General features: G+C 40.4%; 1 protein-coding gene across 2 annotated transcripts in view; it reads left to right on the top strand.

The window, feature by feature from the left end:
* LOC103298488 (disintegrin and metalloproteinase domain-containing protein 25-like) overlaps positions 1 to 19472 on the top strand; it is a 40694-nt gene that overhangs the window by 9674 nt on the left and 11548 nt on the right. Inside the window, exons 1-3 of one of the 2 annotated variants that reach the window (XM_054717633.1) lie at positions 996 to 1021; positions 4574 to 4657; positions 4964 to 5153. The exons of the other annotated variant lie outside the window; for it this stretch is intronic. The gene's annotated coding sequence lies outside the window, so the exon portion shown is untranslated. Of the gene's footprint in view, positions 1 to 995; positions 1022 to 4573; positions 4658 to 4963; positions 5154 to 19472 lie in introns of those variants that run through there. 2 annotated transcript variants of the gene reach the window in all.

The raw sequence follows: 19472 nt of genomic DNA, 5'->3' as shown, positions 1-19472 counted from the left end.
TTGAAAAATGAAGTCCGGTCTTTTCCAATTTCCCGTGTACAGAATGTTAGTCTCCTGGGTGCAGAAATGGTACAGAATGTGTCACAGAATAATCCAAACAATAACTAGTACATCTTTTATACCTGGGTAAAGACTTGTCAGCAATATAAAATGAACAGTCAATTAGGAAAAGACAACCACATGGCACAATAAAGTTACCTAAATTAATCCTTAATATATTCTTCTAATTAAGAGTAGTGTATTTAGAAAATTGGATAGGGCCCAATTTTTCTCAAAATGCATATATTTATCCCTCTTACTCACTTATTTACCCCTCGTACTCATCTAATGAATGTTACTAGAGGACCATTAAATTAAGCCAAAGAAATGAAAAACCTCACGGTCAAATGTAGTTCTTTAGGACCTGTTTATAAGGTCCAAAGCTGTGGAAAAATGAGAAAATCCAATGAGGGAAAAGTACGTGTCTGTATTTATTAAAATGGCCTGTATTTAGGGTCATAGAAAGACACTGGCAGACAATGCCAAAGAAAAGCTCCTCTCTGTCACACAGTTAAACTCTCAAAGGTACTAAATAACTACTAGTAAACTTGTTTCTATCGTTTATTCCAGCCAACCTGGTAAATATAGACTGCACAAGTGAGCATTTTCATCTGCCTGTTAGGTAATTTACTAATTAAGTTTATTCCCACATCCTTTTTTTTGTTAACCTCTCTCTTCCTCTAAATTTTACACTTTTCTTTTCTTGCTGACAATTTAATGCTATACTTCTTTTGCTATGAAGTAGCTTTGTATGCAGATTTTTAATGTTTGTGATAATATTTTACATTTAAAAGAGATTGCTACGTGATTAGTGATGTGTGGTTTCTTTTGAGAAGGTTTTATAGTGGAGGCAATTTTCCCCTGGATCTTCAAGTGTTCAATAGTATGATTCAGTGCTAAGGAAATAATCTGGAAACAGGAGGGTGATACGAGTGAGTCTTGGAAGTGTTTCAACTGCATGTCGAGAGCACATAGGATGAGGGTAAGAAAGGTTGTTGGAGTTTTTCAAATTTCCTTTTATGCAACAATTTATTCTTTTTATTGTTTAAAGTATTACATATAGTAGTACACATATCTCCTTTTTTCCCCATTGACCTTCCCCCAGCCTCCCCTACCGCTGTCACTAGCCCTCATTCCACCCATTCCCCAGTGTCTTGTGTCCATTGGCTGTGCTTATATGCACGCATACACGTCCTATGGTGGATCTCTTTCTCCCCTTCCCTAACACTCCCCATTCTTCCCGCTGTAATTTGACAGTCTCTTCGGTGCTTTACTAACTTTGTATCTATCTTTTTCTTCATCAGGTTATAATGTTCTTTATTACCCATAAATGAGTGAGATCATGTGGTATTTTTCTTTCATTGCCTGGTTTATTTTACTTAGCATAATGCTCTCCAGCTCCATCCATGATGTTGCAAATGGTAGGAGTTCCTTCCTTTTTAAGACAGCATAGTATTCCATTGTATAGATGTACCACAGTTTTCTAATCCACTCATCTGCTGATGGGCACTTAGGCTGTTTCCAAATCTTACCTATGGTGAATTGTGCCACCATGAACATAGAGGTGCATATATCCTCTCTGATTCATGTTTCTAGTTTCTTGGGATATATTCCTAGAAGTGGGAGTACTGGGTCAAATGGGTGTTCCATTTTTAGTTTTTTGAGGAAACCCCATACTGTTCTCCACAGTGGCTGCACCAGTCTGCATTCCCACCAGCAGTGCACGAGGGTTCCTTTTTCTCTGCATCCTCCCAGTGTTGTTTGCTGATTTCTTGATGATAGCCATTCTGATGATAACCATCTTTCCCATTTGTTTCTGCTTTTCACACAGGGAATGCAAACATAGAAATTAAATATTTTCTTTGCCAGTCCTCTCATTAGTTTCTGTAATAGTTGGCAACTAGAGGGAGACTGGAAACCTGGGAAAATTTTTGTTATTATTCATTCCATTCATGATTCATTAACAAGGTTAGTCTTTACAAAGACTGTAACTTTCAGCCTGCATATTACTGCTATAAAAACTACAGGGGTGCGCAAAAGTAGGTTTATCATCATGACTAAGCAAAATAGAATTTTGTGTTTTTTAAATTCTTTATTGTTTAAAATATTTCACAAGTCTTTTTCCCTCTCCTCCCCCAACTAACCTCTCCAAGGCTGTTCCCACCCCCATGCCCTCACCTCCCTACTGTCTGTGTCCATTGGTTATGCTCCTATGCATGCATACAAGTCCTTTGGTTGATCTTACCACCCCCCACCAAACCTCTCCTGCTTTCCCTATGAAGTTTGATGGTCTGTTCAATGCTTCTCTTCCTCTGCCTCAATTTTTGTTCATCAGTTTATGTTGTTCATTATATTCCACAAATGAATGAGATCATATGATATTTATTTTTCTCCTACTGGCTTATTTAGCTTAGGATAATGCTTTCCAGTTCCATCCATGCTGTTACAAAGAGTAAAATTTCCTTCTTTTTTACAGCTGCATAGTATTCCATTGTGTAGATGTACCATAGTTTTCTAATCCACTCATCTGCTGATGGGCACTTAGGCTGTTTCCAAATCTTAGCTATTGTAAATTGTGTTGCTATGAACATAGGGGTGCCTAAATCCATTCTGATTTGTGTTTCTGATTTCTTGGGATATATTCCTAGAAGTGGGATCACTGGGTCAAATGGGAGTTCCAGTTTTTACTTTCTGAGGAATCTCCTTATTTGTTTTCCACAGTGGCTGGACCAGTCTGCATTCCAACCAGCAGTGCACAAGGGTTCCTTTTTCTCCACACCCTCACCAGCACTTTTCTTTTGTTGATTTGTTGATGATAGCCACCCTGGCAGCTGTATGATGTTATTCCATTGTTGTTTTGATTTGCATCTCTGGGGTGATTAACTCTGAGCATGTTTTCATATGTCTCTTAGCCTTCTGTATGTCCTCTTTAGAAAAGTGTCTACTTAAGTCCTTTGCCCATTTTTTTATTGGATTGTTTCTCTCCCTTTTGTTAAGTTGTATGAATTTCCTATAAATTTTGGAGATTAAACCCTTTACAGAGATAACATTCGAAAATATGTTCTCCCATGCAGTGGGCTCTCTTGCTGTTTTGTTGATGGTTTATTTTGCTGTTCAGAAGCTTTTTATTTTCATGAAGTTTCTTTCGTTTATCTTCTCCTTAGTTGCCATTGTCCTAGGAACTGTATTGGTAAAGATACTGCTATGATATTTGTCTACTATTTTTCTGCCTATGGATTCTTCTAAGATTTTTATGGTTTCCCATCTTACGTTTAAGTCCGAGTTTATTTTTATGAATGGTGTAAGTTGGTGGTCTAATTTCAATTTTTTGCATGTATTTGTCCAATTTTCCCAACACCATTTATTGAAGAGATTGTCTTGACTACATTATATGCTCTTGCCTCATTTGTCAAATATTAATTGAGCATTATAGCTTCGATCAATTTCTGGTTTGTCTGTTTGGTTCCCTTGACCTATATGTCTGTTCTTGTGCCAGTATCAGACAGTTTTGAGAAAAGTGGATTTGTAATATAGCTTGATAATGGTATTGTGATCCCTCCAACTTTGTTCTTCTTTCTCAGGATTGCTGAAGCTATTCTGGGTCTTTTGTTGTTGTTGTTGTTCCGTATGAATTTTTGGAGATTTGGTTCTAGGTCTGCGAAACATGACTTTGGTACCTTAATGGGGATTGCATTGTATCTATAGATTACTTTGGGCAGTATGGGTATTATAATGATATTGCTTCTACCAATTCTTGAACAGGGTATATTCATCCATTTGTTTATGCCTTCCTCTCTCTCTTTTTTTCAACATCCAGTACTTTTCTGACCATAGTTCTTATACCTCCTAAGTTATGTTTATTCCTAAGTATCTTAATTTTTTTGTTGCAATCGTAAATGTGATTTTTTTTGTTAGTTTCTCTTTCTGTGAGTTCATTATTGCTGTGTAAAATAGCCATAGATTTATTGGTGTTAATTTTGTATCCTTCTACATTGCCAAATTCATTTATTAAGTCTAGTAGTTTTTTGATGGAGTATTTAAGATTTTCTATGTACAATATCATGTCATCTGTGTATAATGATAGGTTTACTTCTTCTTTTACAATTTGGAAACCTTTTTCTTCTTCTTCTTCTTCTTCTTCTTCTTCTTCTTCTTCTTCTTCTTCTTCTTCTTCTTCTCTTATCACTTTGGCTAGGATTTCCAGTTCTATGTAGATCAGGAGTGGTAAAAGTGGGTATCCCTGTCTTATTCCTGTTGTTAGGGAAATGGTTTTAGTTTTTGCCCATCTATACTATTAATAGCTTAGGGTGTTACCACCAGACAGGACAACCAGTAACCAGGAAGTGAATGGAGCACCTCTCAGTACCTCCCCGCCAACCCCTCTACCCCCTGACCACAGGCTCCCATCAGGCTGGATGGCCAATGGAGAGCCATGGGAAGCTGGGCTGGGTGGCAGTGAGGTGGGACTGAGGATGGCAAGTGGGTGCAAAGCAGACCTCCTAGTCCCTCCCTCAAGCCTGCATTCTTCTGAAAGACACATGGAGCCTCAGGATGTGGACTCACCACTGTGAGAGGCTCTGGAGCTGAAGACTTCAACCAGGACTTCAGCGCCTCCTGGGTGAGAGGGGGGCGGGGAGGGGGGGAAGAAACTGCCACCTCCCTACTCCACGGCTGCTTCCTTGTCTACAAGAAACTGCGCATGCTCTTCCCTGTGAGATGGGCGGGGCCAGAGCCTGAGTTGAGCAGTTCCCCAAAAGCAGCTGGGCCAGTGCAGGAATGGAGGGAGGGAGGGAGGGAGGGAGGGAGGGAGGGAGAGAGGGGCAAGAGTAAGGGGGGAAGCCCCAGTTCCCTGCACCTCCTCCCACAGGCATAGCCCTTCCAGGTGTTATGATAAAAAGAGTTGTGATTTTCCAACTCTGTCCAGGTAAAGGCAACAAGTGTCTGATCACTTCTGGTCTTACTCTCCGAGCCACCAGTTAATCCCTCTGGATGCATCATATCCAACCTCCAAAGGATCCGAGGGGCAGGTTCAACCTTCGTTCCATAGATGAGGAAACTGACCAATAAACACATGGGTCTCATGCCTCAGTGTCAACTCCCACGGAAATCTCCAGGTAATAACTCAGATTGTATATCTAAGGGTATATTTTCTTCTGTTTTCATGTTTAATTCAACCCCGAGAATCAAATAATACAATAAAGAATAAAATGAGTTCAGAGGGCTCAGCATTGTATTCCCAGGGCCTTAGGTCCTGTTATGCCCAGATTTCAAGATCCCCAAAGACCACCAGGGAGCCGAGTCCGATGCAAAAACAAAGAGCCTTTATTCAAGCTCGAGCCCTGTCTCTCCGCACCCACTGACGCAGCGGCTGGATGCAAAAGAACCCCAAGTTTCAAAAGCACAGCAATTTTAAAGGGCTAGGGGTCTGGTTACACAAAGACAAGATACGGTCAGCATACTTTTGGCCTTGGGTTAATTCTCCTTGTATTCCTATTGGCTGAATTAAGGGTGAGCTGAGTAACTGACACATTCTGTGCTTTTTCTCAGAAAAAAAAGGTTGTTATCAGGGACATAGTTACACCGGATGGAGGACACAGTGTCCTGCTCTGCCCCTTCAGTCCCACACAAACCGCAGAGCTCAGATATCCTGAGATGAAATAAAAGGAAAGAGAAACGTGGAACGTTTCCCAGCTCAGTCACAGAGACATCTCATAGCCACATACTAAGGACAGGACATTAACTTAGGGGTGGAAAGGGCACTAATGGAATAGAAGATGGAGCCATTTCCATTCAGATTCAAACCAAGTTAATGAGGCAGAAGAAACACTGGATGCCATGGAAGAATAGGATGAAACAGTCTGGTAGTGAGTGTCACAGACCTCGCAGGGACAGCACCTGGGGCTCTGGACATGAGGGGAGGAGAGAGGGGGCTGGGTGAGAGGAAGTACATGGAAAGGCCTTGGAGTAGGAACAAGAGGGTGATATTCGGAAGGTGGGCCCCACCAGATGATGACAGGGCAAGCCTGCAGGAGGTGGCCAAGTGCCCCAACCTCTGCTGAGGGGTGCATGCGTCTGTTCTGGGAGCTGTGGCTGATGAAGAGGGAAGCTATGGCTCTATGTGGATGATTTGCCAATGAGAACCTCCCTGCAGCCATAGTACTTGGTGTTCTCAACATGACGGGAGCACAGGATCATGTACACAATGTCACAAAAGAAAAAGCATCCTATTCCCAACTTATTCACAGATTTCTTTTTCTGGCATCTATATTCCCAATGTGTCCACAAGCACACTTGGAAAAAGAAGAGATTTGTACATGATATGACGGCATCTTTAAAAATCCCAAGTGATCACAACCAGAGCACTTTTAACACCAAATGAGCCAAATACACTGCTGAAAAAAATAGACTCAGAGACACAGATGCATGAACAGACTGTGGAATCTCAGAGGGAAGGTGGGTGTGTGGGAAGAGATCAAATAATGGCCTGTGTTCAAATATGCATCACCCCTGGACACAGACAATGAGATGGTGAGGGTCTGGGAGTGGGGGAGATTAGGCTAGAAAAGGTTAATTGGGAGAAAGGAGATCTATGCAAACCATTCAACAATAAAGATTTAATAAAAAGAGTAAAAAATATTAAAAACGAAAAGAACAGAAAAGAAAAAGGAAAGGAAAGAAAAGAAAAGAAAAGAGAAGAGAAGAGAAGAGAAGAGAAGAGAGAAGAGAGAAGAGAGAAGAGAGAAGAGAGAAGAGAGAAGAGAGAAGAGAGAAGAGAGAAGAGAGAAGAGAGAAGAGAGAAGAGAGAAGAGAAGAGAAGAGAAGAGAAGAGAAGAGAAGAGAAGAACTGCCCTGGCCAGGTGGCTTTGTTGGTTGGAGTTTTGTCCTGTACATTGAAAGGTCGCGGGTTTGAACCCATGTCGAGGTGTGTGCGGGAAGCCACTGGGCAAGTGGTGCCTGGAGGAGGGAGGCTCCTCAGACCTAAATACAGTCCAGGCCTTGCCCATGATCCCATGCCCATCCTTTGCTGAGTGCGACTGGAGCTCCCAATTTCCTGTCGAGTCCCTGGTCTCTGAGTCATAAGGCTGTTTCCCCATGTTGCCCAGAATGCACTGCTCAGTAATTGTCAATACTAATAAAAGGGTAATATGCTAATTAGACTGGGTGACTGGACATCTTCTGGATGTCTGACTTCCTTCCAAACAAAGCCATGGTGGTGGGGGCCGAGGCAGAGGCAGTTAGGGGCCATCAGGCCGGTAGGGGAGGGCAATTGGTGGCCATCAGGCCAGCAGGGGGGCAGTTAGGCGGCGATCAGGTCAGCAGGCAGGCAATCAGTTAGGAGAGAAATGTCCTGCAGAATGGGGCCTAAACCGGCAGTCAGACATCCCTCAAGGGGTCCTGAATTGGAGAGGGTGCAGGCCGGGCTGAGGGAATACTCCCACCATGCACGAATTTTGTGCACCAGGCCTCTAGTTGAGTATGATGTCTGTTGTAGGATTGTCACATAAGGTTTTTATTATGTTAATGATCCCCCTATTCGCACTTTATTAAGAGTTTTCATCAGGAAAGGGTGTTGGAATTTGTCAAATGCTTCTTTAACATCAATTGATATGACTATGTGATTTTTGTGTCTCAATTTATGTGATGTATCACATTTATTGATTTGAGGATATTATACCAGCTTTGCATCCCTAGAATAAATCCCACTTGTCATGGTGTATGATCTTTCTAATGTAATGCTGGATCCAATTTGCTAGAATTTTGTTAAGGATTTTAACATCAATATTCATCAAGGATATTGGCTTGTAATTCCCTTCATTTGTAGTGTCTTTACCTGGTTTTGGGGATTAGGGTAACACTGGCCGCATAGAAAGAACTTGCAAGTGTTCCTTCCTCTTAACTTTTTTTGAATACTCTGAGAAAGATAGGTTTTAGTTCTTCTTTGAATGTTTGGTGAAACTTCTCTGTGAAGCCATCTGGTCCAGGGCTTTTGTTTGCTGGATTTTTTTTTTTTTTTACTACTGCTTCAATTTCATTGGTAGTTATCAGGATATTTAAGTTTTTTGGTACTACCTTTCTGAGTTTTGGAAGATTGTATTTTTCTGTGAATATGTCCATTTCATCTAGGTAGTCCTGTTTGTTGGATGATAATTGTTTATACTATTTTTTTAGAATATTTTGTATGTCTTTGAGGTCAATTATTACTTCACCTCTTTCATTTCTGATTTTAGTTATTTTGGGTTCTCTCTCTTTCATTCTTTGTGAGCCTGGCTAGAGGTTCATTAACCTTGTTTACCTTTTCAAAGAACCAGCTCTTAGTTTTATTAATCATTTGTATTATTTTATTTGTTTGTTTGTTATTATGTCATTTATTTCCACTCTAAATTTTATTATTTCCTTCCTTCTGATAACTCTGGGCTTTTCTTGTTTCTCTCTTTCTAATTCTTTAAGTTGTAGGGTTAGATAATTTATTACCATTCTTTTCTTTTCTTTTTTTCTTTTTTTTTTGAGGTAGGCCTGTAGAGCTATGAACTTCCCTCTCAACACTGTGTCCCATAGATTTTGGATTGTTGTGTTTTCACTGTCATTTGTTTTCATGATGCTTTTTATGTCTTCTTTGATTTCTTTGGTAATCCAATCATTGATTCATAGCATGCTATTTAGTCTCCAAGTGTTTGATTTTGTTTTCATTGTTTTTATTATAGTTGATTTCTAATTTTATGCCATTTTGTTCTGAGAAGAAGCTTGATATGATTTCTGTCTTCTTTAATTTGAAGAGACTTTGCCTGTGTCCTAATATGTGGTCTATACTTGGAAACGTCCCATGTGCACATGAGAAGAATGTATATTCTGTAGCTGTGGTATGAAATGTTCTGAAGATGTCAATTAGTTCCATCTGATCTAGTGAATCATTTAGGATTTCTGTTTCTTTGCTGGTTTATAGTTTAGAGGATTTATCCATTGGTGTTAGTTGGGTATAAAAGTCCCCTACTATGATTACATTGCTATCTATCTCTCCCTTGAAATCTTCCAGAAGTTTTTTTTATGTATGTGGGTGCTCTTGTATCAGGTGCATATATGTTTACCAGAGGTATATCATCATTTTTAATTGCTCCCTTTAGGATTATGAAGTAGCCCTCTTTATCTCTTGTTATGACCTTCACTTTGAGGTCTATTTTGTCAGATATAAGTATTGCTACCACAGCTTTTATCTCATTTCCATTTGCCTGAAAAATTATTTTACATCCCTTCACTATCAATCTGTGTGAGTTCTTTTTTCTGAGGTGGGTTTCTTATAGACAGTAAATATATGGGTCACGTTTTCTTATCCATTCAGCTATCCTATGTCTTTTGATTGGAGAATTTAATCCATTTATATTTTATTTTATTGTTGATAGGTACTTGCTTGTCACCATTTTTATTCTTTATGCCTGTGTTCCTTCTTCTCTTTCTATAACTTCCTTTTATAGCAGTTCCTTTAGCATTTCTTGCTTTGCTGGCTTAGTGGTAATAACCTCCTTTAGCCTGTTTTTGTCTGTGAAGCTCCTGATTTCACCTTCAGTTTTGAATGATAGCCTTTGTGGGTATAGTATTCTTGGATTCAGTCCCTTGCTTTGCATCACTTTGTATATTTCATACCGTTCCTTTCTGGCCTGATACGTTTCTGTTAAGAAATCAATTGATAGTCAAATGAGAGATCCCTTGTAGGTAACTTCCTCTGTCTCTCTCTAGCATCCTTTAAGATTCTAACTTTGTTGTTGATGTTTGCCAATTTAATTATAATGTGTCTTGTTGTTGGTCATTTGGGGTTCATCTTGTTTGGGGGTCTATGTGCTTCTTGGACTTTTGTGGCGTTTTCCTTTCCCAAATCAGGGAAATTTTGTGTCATTATTTCTTCCAATATGTTTTCTATTCCTTGCTCCACTTCCTCTCCTTTTAGAAATCCTATTATGTGGCTGCTGCTTCATTTCCTAATATCATAAAGTTCTCTTAGGCTCTTCTCCTGCATTTTAAGTTTTCTTTCTAGTTGCTGCTGTGCTTGGGTGGCTTTTTCTCCCTTGTCTTCTATTGTCTTCTAACTCACTGATGAGGTCTTCAGCTTCTTGTAGTCTACTGCTGGAAGTTTTTATTGTATTCTTTATTGCAGTTACGGCATTCTTCATTTCCTATTAATTCTTCTTCATTTTCTCTTGATTCTTACACATGTTGTTGAATTTGTGTTCCATCTTTTTCAGTCTCCTTATAACCATTGCTCTGAATTCTTTCTCAGACAAATTACTTGCTTTCATTTCATTCATTTCCTTTTCTGGTGATTCTTCCTTTTCTTTTCAATGGGGGTTGTCTCTGTGTCTCCTGATATCTGATGTTCCTTTGTGATTGTTTCTATGTATTAGATCAAACTGCTATGCCACCCAGATTTTTTAGTTTATCTTATGTAGTAGATGTTGTGTGGGACCCAGTGGTGCAATATCTCTGGTCTTCTGGGCTGGGTAATCTAGGAATGTCCCCATTTGTGTTCTCTTGGTTCTGTTGCATCTTGAGTCTTATTTTCACATTCATAGATAGAGTTTTCTCTTTGAGTGTCTGTTTATGTAGATAGCTCTCTACCACATTGAATGAACAGCACAAAATACAACTCGACAAGACACGACACAAAGGGAGCAAAACATGAATGTACTCACAAAACCAATAACCCCTATAAGTGACCACCTGAGAAAAGAGAATTAAGAGAAAGAAAAGAGAGCAAAACTGATATTGAGGGGAAAAAAGAAAAGGAAGAGGGAAAAGAAAAAAAAGGTAGAAAACAACACAGAATAAACAGATAAACAAACAATGCAAAGTACAAACACACAGAAAAAGTGGGGGGAGTGAGGAAGAATCTGCAGAGGCAGATCTTATATACAGAAAGTAAAGTTAAGGAATTTAATTAAAGAGTGAGGACCTAAGTTCAGTATAGATGAAGTAGAATGAGAATGAGTGAACAAGAAGAAAATAAAAGAAACTAAAAGAACATTAAAAGTAATTACATAAATAAAATTTTAAAAACATAAAATAAAATTACAGTAATAAAAAGTACAATGAAGAAAAAATAATGCAAAAAAAATAAGAACTAAAAAACATGAAAAAACAAGTAAAAATTTTTTAATCAAGAGATAAAAATAAAAGAGTGCTGTGTCATTCATTTCAGCTGAGTTTTAATGCACAATGGGGGCTGGTTTAAGATCCCATTGTTCTTTGTGCTGCTTCCCTGTTTCCTGTTAGGTATTCAGCACTGTTTTTGAAGTTCCAAGCAACCCAGCAGTCCTCTGTATCTATCGTCAAAGCCTTGGCTGCAAGCAGATGGAACCAACCTGCCCACTTAACCTGTCTGCCTGCTGTCAATCTTAATTCCTCAAGCAGCTGTTTCTGACAGGGCTATAAGTAGGGAGGGTGATGTATCACTTTCTGAGACTGAAAGGCCTGTCTTCAACCCAGTCCCTGGGGGCTCTTTGGGGATAGTTACCGTTTTTGTGACCTTTGTACAGCTCAGATGTAGTCTAAGAGTGGCTGTATTAGCTGCCCTGAGGCTGCTGGGAGGAAAATGGCTACTTAGGCTTGGAGGGTCTGGAATGTCTCTGTGGTGGATTCCTGATCACCTCTCCACAAGCCACTCTCTTCCACATGCTCTCCCCAGACTCCACAAGTCCACACCTCCACCTGCACCAAGGGTGAGTGTTTTTGAAAGGTCCAATGAACTGGATTAACATATAAAAACAAAGTCAAAATAGAGGAAAAACAACCTTGTGACAGCTAGCTTCTCTAACCCCAGCACCACACAGCTAGGGCAGTTCTTCAGGTGGAACTTCTGGGGCTGAGCCTCTTGCAGTTGTGGGATTAGATCTAGAATCACCTACCACCACCAGCCCTTTGGACTTCCTTTCCACACTAGGATGTCACTGCCTGTCTCCAAGGGAGGAGGACTTGCTGCCCTGCAGCTTTCTTGTGATGCTCTCAGCTCATTAGTCCAGTGACTCTGCCCAGATGCCCTATCCTACCATTCTCCAGGCATCCTCTGCCCTTCCCAGCTGTGAGTTGTCTCACCAGCTTTGTCTACTTTGCCAATTCCGGGTAGTTATTATTCAATATAGATGCTCCTTCTATCTGCTAGGGATAAGGCTCTGGAAACATCTGTCTATTTGGCCATTATTTTTTTCTTTTTCAAGTTGAAATTCTTTATTATTTATTAATTACTGTTTTATTTCCCATACAAATGACTATCAACCTACTTTTGTCCACCTCTGATAAGAACTTGCAACTTTTCTGACTGGCTTATTTCACCTACATAACACTATCCAGGCCCTTCCATGTTGTCTCAAAGGGTGCAAGATCCTTCTATCTTAAACTGCATAGTATTCCATTGTGTAAATGTTTTTATCCCCTCATCTACTGATGGGCACTTGGGCTGATTCCAGATCTTAGCTCTTGTAAATAGTTTTGCTATGAATATGAGGGTACATACAATTTTTTCTGATAAAAGTTTCAGGATTCTTATGATATATTCCTTCAATCCAGATCCATGGGTCAAATGGCAGCTCTATTTAAAAAAAAAAAAAAAGTTAAGGGAATCCCATGTTTTTTTTCCATAGGGGTGGTACCATTCTGCATTCCCACTGGCAGTGTACTAGGGTTCCCTTTTCTGTTTTGTTAAGTCTTTCAATTTTGTAATTTGCCTTTCTCTAATAATTGCAATGCTTGCCATTTTATTCCATCTGTTATATTTAACTGGCCCCATACCTTCTAAAATATTATGAATCTGGAAGCCTCTACGTGCTTTGAGTACAACCTGAAAAATTATCTAGTGGGTCTCCAGATAACTCCAAAATAATATCAGACTCAAAGCCTCCAGAGAACAGCTTCTGCTTGCAGACTGATTAGATTCTGTCTTGAGTAGCCCTCAGGCAATCATCTACAGGTGGTGTGAGAAGTTTTCCAACAGGATGGAACAATTGCTTCTACCTGAAGGTTAATTGTTAATCTTGGTCTCTTAATGGGCTTCAGAAACTCCAAAGGATGGGGAACAGGAATTTCTCATTGGTGGGTCAACTGTCTTCCACCAAGGCAAAACCAGCAGAATAGCAAAGGTTTGCATGGGAAAGATTACCACTGCAGCAGGAGGGAATGACTCAGCATAGGAAACCAGGGTATCTGCCTTCCAAGATCTAACCCCAGAGCCGCCAACCCTAGCTTCTGCTCAAACAGTTCCAGTCCACTGTGCCTTCCCAATGCCAGAACTCAAGGTGAGTGGCTGCACCTAAAATGCTGTGTGTTGGCCCTTTTAGAGGATGTCTACATTTCCAGCCATCTCTCCCTGGCACTCTACTGTTTTTCACAACCAGATGTTCTGTGGGCACCTTTCTCAGTTTTGGTACTCTCTGCTGAGGGGCCCAACTTGGGTATTAGACCCCAGAGTACTTAGTGGCAACCCCCCACAGCTGAGATATCTCTTCAGAACTTCAGCTGCTGTCTGTGTGAGCCCAGCCAGCCCTTTTGTGCCTCTGCCCTTCCTATCAGTCTCTATGCAGTCTCTGCTTTCCATCCTTAGTTGTGACAGTTCTCTACTGCTAGTCCTCAGTTGATTTTTCAGGGTGGTTCTTCTGTCTTTAAGTTGTAATTCCAGTTTGGTGCCGGGATGATGTCTAAGAGCTTCTCCTTACTCTGCCACTATTGATTTCTCCTTTAAATTCAATAATATTAACAAAAGACATTCCTTGTACCATCCATCACTATGATTAACATTCAGATGACTTAGTAATGTACTTACTTATATAATGGGCATTTCATCAGGAAAATTAGAAGATTTGGTACTTGATATAATTATAATCAAGTGTGAGACCACTAAGCAATATGTGACATGAGAAATCAGTAATTTTCTCACTACTTAACTATGAATATGCTTACCTCAAATGACAGCTGCCTAACCAATATATTAATCTAAATATTTTCATATTAAGCATTTCATAATAATGCTTAAATACTTGTGAATTCTTATTTATCTTTTTGTCAGTGTCCGTGAAAAGGGTGCATTCATTTCCTTTAATAATGTAATATTGCTGTATGGTTTGATAACATCATTAATAATTCTGTATTATTTTCACAGCATTAATCTTATAGTTTTCATTATTTCTCTTTAATCATAGAATTCTATACCAAATAGCTATACTTTCAAGGAAGCATAAATAATACTATTGTAAAACTATTTTAATCTACTTTAAAGTAATTATATAAGGAAAGTAAAAAAAAAAAACTACAAAGAATTATAAAAGGAGAGAATAACATCCAATGTCATTTCTGAACCCATACAGTGCTGAACTGTAATTTAATGATGTCAGGGTTTTCTTCCTTCTGAAGCAGTCATAAAGCAAAAAGTATAAATGAAAATTGTGATCTGACTCCCTACTTCTATGCTAGAGCAATCAAGTAATTATTTTTTATGTATTTGTTTATTTAAACACACTTTATTTTAAAATAATTTTAAAGAAATATTACATGCTGGACAGTTTCAGTCGGTTGGCGCATTCTCCCATACTCCAAAAGGTAACAAGTTCAATTTCCAGTCACAGTATATAACCAGGTTGTCAGTTCAATCCCAGAAGAGGTGCATGTGAGAGGCAACCCATCAATGTTGCTCTATCACATCAAAGTAACTCTCTCTTTCTCCCTCTCAACCTTCCTATCTCTTCAATCAATAAATATGTGTACAGGGTATCCCTACCAAAAATGTATATACACTATGAATAATTATAAAGTCAGTGTTTATTAATATGTAGTTCATTTTCAAAATTTAAAAAAATCTACAAAATGAATAACATTGTGGCAAGACCTGTTTTCAAACTGATGACCATTCTGGTCCAGTCCCTTCTGATAATGTGAAAAATAGAGTCATAAACATCAAGAATAATTTTGTACCCAGCTGGCATGGCTCAGTGGTTGAGCATTGAACCTATGAACCAGGAGGTCACCGTTTGATTCCCACTCAGCACACATGCCCAGGTTGCAGGCTCAATCCCCAGTGTGGGGCATGCAAGAAGCATTCAATCAAGGATTCTCTTTCATCAGTGATGTTTCTATCTCTCTCTCCCTCTCCCTTTCTCTCTGAGATCAATAAAATATATGTTAAGAAAAATGGAATTAGAAGAATTTCATTTGGTATTTATGGGCCCACAATTCATTGACTGTTGCTGTTTTTGTACCAAAATCTTTATCTTCTACGTATCCCCATAAAATTTTAGTGGATAACTTTCTTTGTTCAAAACTTGGTCTGGCTTTACCTATTAATTCAAATCAGTTAAACCTGAAAAGCAGTGAAAATTAAGTGACTTATCAACAGTTAAATTGTATACACCAGTTTTTGGGATACACAGGATATATATAAATACTGAAAACATATTCCAGAGTTCATGGGAAAAAAATATCAGTTTACATTACTATGGTCCATTTGTTATCTTAATATATAAAAACCCAGGGTCCATAACGTACAAAACGATTGGAGGCTCGACCGAACGCCAGGCTGCGCAAGCAAACTCAGGTGGGCAGACACTGGTGATCGGGCTGAACTGCTGACCTCTCAGGGAGAGAGAGAGACGGGGCTGATCAGTGGCTACCATGGCTTCTGGCGAGGCCCAGAGAGAAAGAGAAGTAGGTGCCGAAACCAGTTTGGCTCAGTGGATAAAGCGTCGGTCTGTGAACAGAAGGGTCCCGGGTTTGATTCCGGTCAAGGGCATGAACATTGGTTGCGGGCACATCCCTGGTGGGGGTGTGCAGGAGGCAGCTGGTCGATGTTTCTCTCTCATCGATGTTTCTCTCTCATCGATGTTTCCCTTCTCCCTTCCTCTCTGTTAAAAATCAATAAAATATATTAAAAAAAAATAAAAAAGAGAGAGAAGTAGGGTCTGTGAGGCTGCAGACCAGACCCTGCTTCTCTCTCTCTCCGGGCCTTGCCAGCAGCCATGATTCTCTCTCTCTTCAAGAGATCGGCAGTTCAGCCTCTGACCAGCAGCCTGGGATGACTGTTGATCAGCCCTGTCCTTCTAACCAGGCCCGGACATAGGCCCAGAGATGCTGACTGGCATAGAAACCAACCAATCAGAACTAAATCTGAGTGATCAGTGAAGGCAGAGCCTAAGGTGGGGGCTGAGGAGGGGTTTAAGGGCAACAGCTGTTTGGTCTAAGGTGTAAGAAAGCAGTTCAATTTTTTTTAATGTCCAACTTCCTTCCAGACAAAGCCATGGTTTGGCAGTATAGTGCATATGATTGGCTATCAATCTAGATATAGGGATTATGTATTTTTGTCTACCAAGAGCATCACCTCCTGCTGAAAAAGGCTTCCCCCCACCATTTAAGCAATCCTATCCTATATAATCTATCTATGCTACTAAAAGGGTAATATGCTAATTAGACCGGATCAACCAGCCATCTTCAGATGTCCAACTTCCTTCTGGACAAAGCCATGGTGGTAGAGGCCAAGGCAGAGGCATTTAGGGGCAATCAGACAGGCATGGGAGGGCAGTTGGGGGCGAGATCAGGCCAGCAGGGAAAGTCAGTTGGTAGCAATCAGGCTGGCAGGGGAGGGCAGTTGCGGGCAAGAACAGGCCAGGAGGGGAGGACAATTGGGGGCGAGATCAGGCCAGTAGGGGGAGGCCATTATGGGTGAGATCAGGCCGGCAGGGGAGGGCAGTTGGGGGAAACCAGGCCAGCAAAGGAGAGCAGTTGGAGTGAGATCAGGCTGGCCAGCGAGGTCAGTTGGAGACTAGATCAGGCCAGCAGGGGAAATCAGTTAGGGGCGATCAGGCAGGCAGGCAGGTGAGCGGTTAGGAGCCAGTCTTCCTAGATTGCGAGAGGAATGTCCAACTATCCACAGGGATCGGGCCTAAATCGGCAGTCAGACATCCCCCATGGTGTCCCCAATTGGAAAGGGTACAGGCTGCACTAAGGGAACCCCCCTCATGCATGAATTTTGTGCACCGGGCCACCTAGTCTAGATAATTAAAGCCTAAGCAACCATTACAATGGAACGACCAGAATGACCAGTGGCTATGATGTGCACTGACCACCAGGTGCAGATGCTCAACACAGAAGCTACCCTCTGGTGGTCAGTGCGCTCCCACAGAAGGAGTGCTGCTCAGGCAGAAGCAGGGCTCACATATGGTGAGCACAGTAGTGCTGGCAAGTGCCTCCACACCTCTGCAGCAAGGAGCAAATGATAAGGAGTGGTTAGGAGCAAGCGGTAAGGAGCATTTGGAGCGAGCAGCAAGCAGTTAGGAGCAGTGAGTGGTTAGTAACACTGACTGCCAAGCGCCGAGCCTGGCTCAGGCTCCTAACCAGGCACATGCCACTTTACGCACTGCAAAATCCCTTCGGGGGATATTGCAATGCCAGTTTCAGCCCGATCCCCAGTGGAGTTTGGGCCAGTGGGGATCAGGACAAAACCGACAATCCTACATCCCCTAAGGGATCCCGGATTGCAAGAGGGCACAATCCAGGCTGAGGGGCCTCAACCATTGCACGAATTTCATGTACTGGGCCTCTAGTAACTAACAAAACAATATTCATATAGTATTATTAACTAAAGTCTTTTATTTTTTTTACCGAGAATATATTTTATTTAGTCATTTTTGTTTCTTACTGAAAATCTGTGAGTTTTAACATCTTTTTACCTGAGCTTCTCATAGACACCAGAAAAAGTTTCAGCTTTGTGTTCCAGATTGTTCTTCTGGGCTTTAGTCCAGTGAATCTTTGTGAGCTGGCTGCCATCCAGTTTCAGGTAGATTCTCCTGCCCACAATATCACTTGGGAGAACCAAGTTCTACAGGGTGGCATCGCTCATGGCTATCAGAGTGTGGCTCACGGAAAAACACACTTTTGCTTGTTTGTATGACTTTTTCAAGTGGGTTTAGGCAGAATTGGCCTCTGAGTGGTAAAGGCAGCATGCTTCTCACTGAATGTTTTCTCCATTCTTGTACCAGCCAGACTAGGATTTTCTGGAAAGACTTTATTTGAGGAACAGGAACAGATTATAATAGCTTTGCAACTGCTGCCAATTTCTATGTCTTTGACAGCAGTGATATTCACCTCTCATAGTGGTTTCTCATTCATGTTGTGCTCCTGTTCTGGCTCTGTTTTGTTGTTGTTGTAGCAAAAATTGTGCAGACATTTCCTGTACATCCCTGTACTGCATTGAATAGAAGCCCCCCAAGAAATGGTCAAGTCCTACACCCAGTAGGGGCGAATGGAGCCTTATTTGGAAAGCAGATATAATGAAGTTAAGGCTTTTGAGAAAAGATGATTCTGGATGTGTAGGGTAGGCCCTCAATTTAATGACAAGGGTCCTTATGAGAGACAGAGAGAGAAGACCATGTAAGATTGATGGACAGCTCCAAACCAAGATATGCTACAGGAAGTCATAAGCCACCAGAATCAAGGACAGAGGCATGAAATGGAATCTTCCTCAGAGCCTCCAGGAGGAACCAGCCCTATTGACATCTTGATTTCAGATTTCTGGTTTCCAGAACTTTGAGAGAATAAGCTTCTGCTGTTTTAAGTTTGTGCTAATATTTTTGTGGCAGCCTTAGTAAACCAGTGAAAGCCCTTATTCATTTTCCTCTAGTTGCATCTTACAACATGATACCTTTGGCAAAACTAAGAAACCAACACTGATACATTACTATTAAGTACAATTTAGTCTTTTCTTGGATTTTTCTAGTTTCTAAACAAACATCCTTTTTCTATTCCAAGATCCAACCTAAGATACCACATTGAATTTACTCAGGCCATATCTCATTCATTGTACCTAATATGTGACTGGTTGTGGTTCGTTTTTTTTACTTTATTTTTTTAGGGCTTTGACAGTTTTGAGGAGTCTGGTAAGTCACTTTGTAAAATTTTGTTTTTTTCTCATAATTAGACTGGAGTTGTGGATTTTTGGAAAGGGTACCACAAAGATGAAGTACCTTTCTAGCACATCATATCATAGGTCAGGACATCAATATGGCATCACTGGTGATGTTAATATCGAACCCTTGGTTAGGAGCACCTGTCATATTTCTTTGCTCTAAAATTATTATTTTTCTCTTTTCCATCTTCTGCTATTTGGAAGTGAGCAATGAATTGGAGTTTACACTCAAGAGGAGTATTCACATATAGTTTTAAAAATATTTCTGTAAAAAAGATTTGCCTCTACTCCCTCATTTTTTATTCATTCAATGATATATTCATATCAGCATACACTCGTGTACCATGAATTTGTAACTTTTTCTGCTTTTTAGTGGTTTCAAATAAAATCTGCTTCTGCTCTATTTTCCCCTTCTAGAAATGGGATTTTCCCAAACTTAATTCTCCTTCTCTTTTATTTATTGAATATTAATTGAAAACCAGACATTATCAGTATCTGAAGGATAATA

The sequence above is a fragment of the Eptesicus fuscus genome, chromosome 6, assembly GCF_027574615.1.
Source record: "Eptesicus fuscus isolate TK198812 chromosome 6, DD_ASM_mEF_20220401, whole genome shotgun sequence".
NCBI lineage: Eukaryota > Metazoa > Chordata > Mammalia > Chiroptera > Vespertilionidae > Eptesicus > Eptesicus fuscus.
The sequence above is the reverse complement of the archived record's forward strand: the minus strand, read 5'-3'. Positions and strand labels throughout refer to the sequence as shown.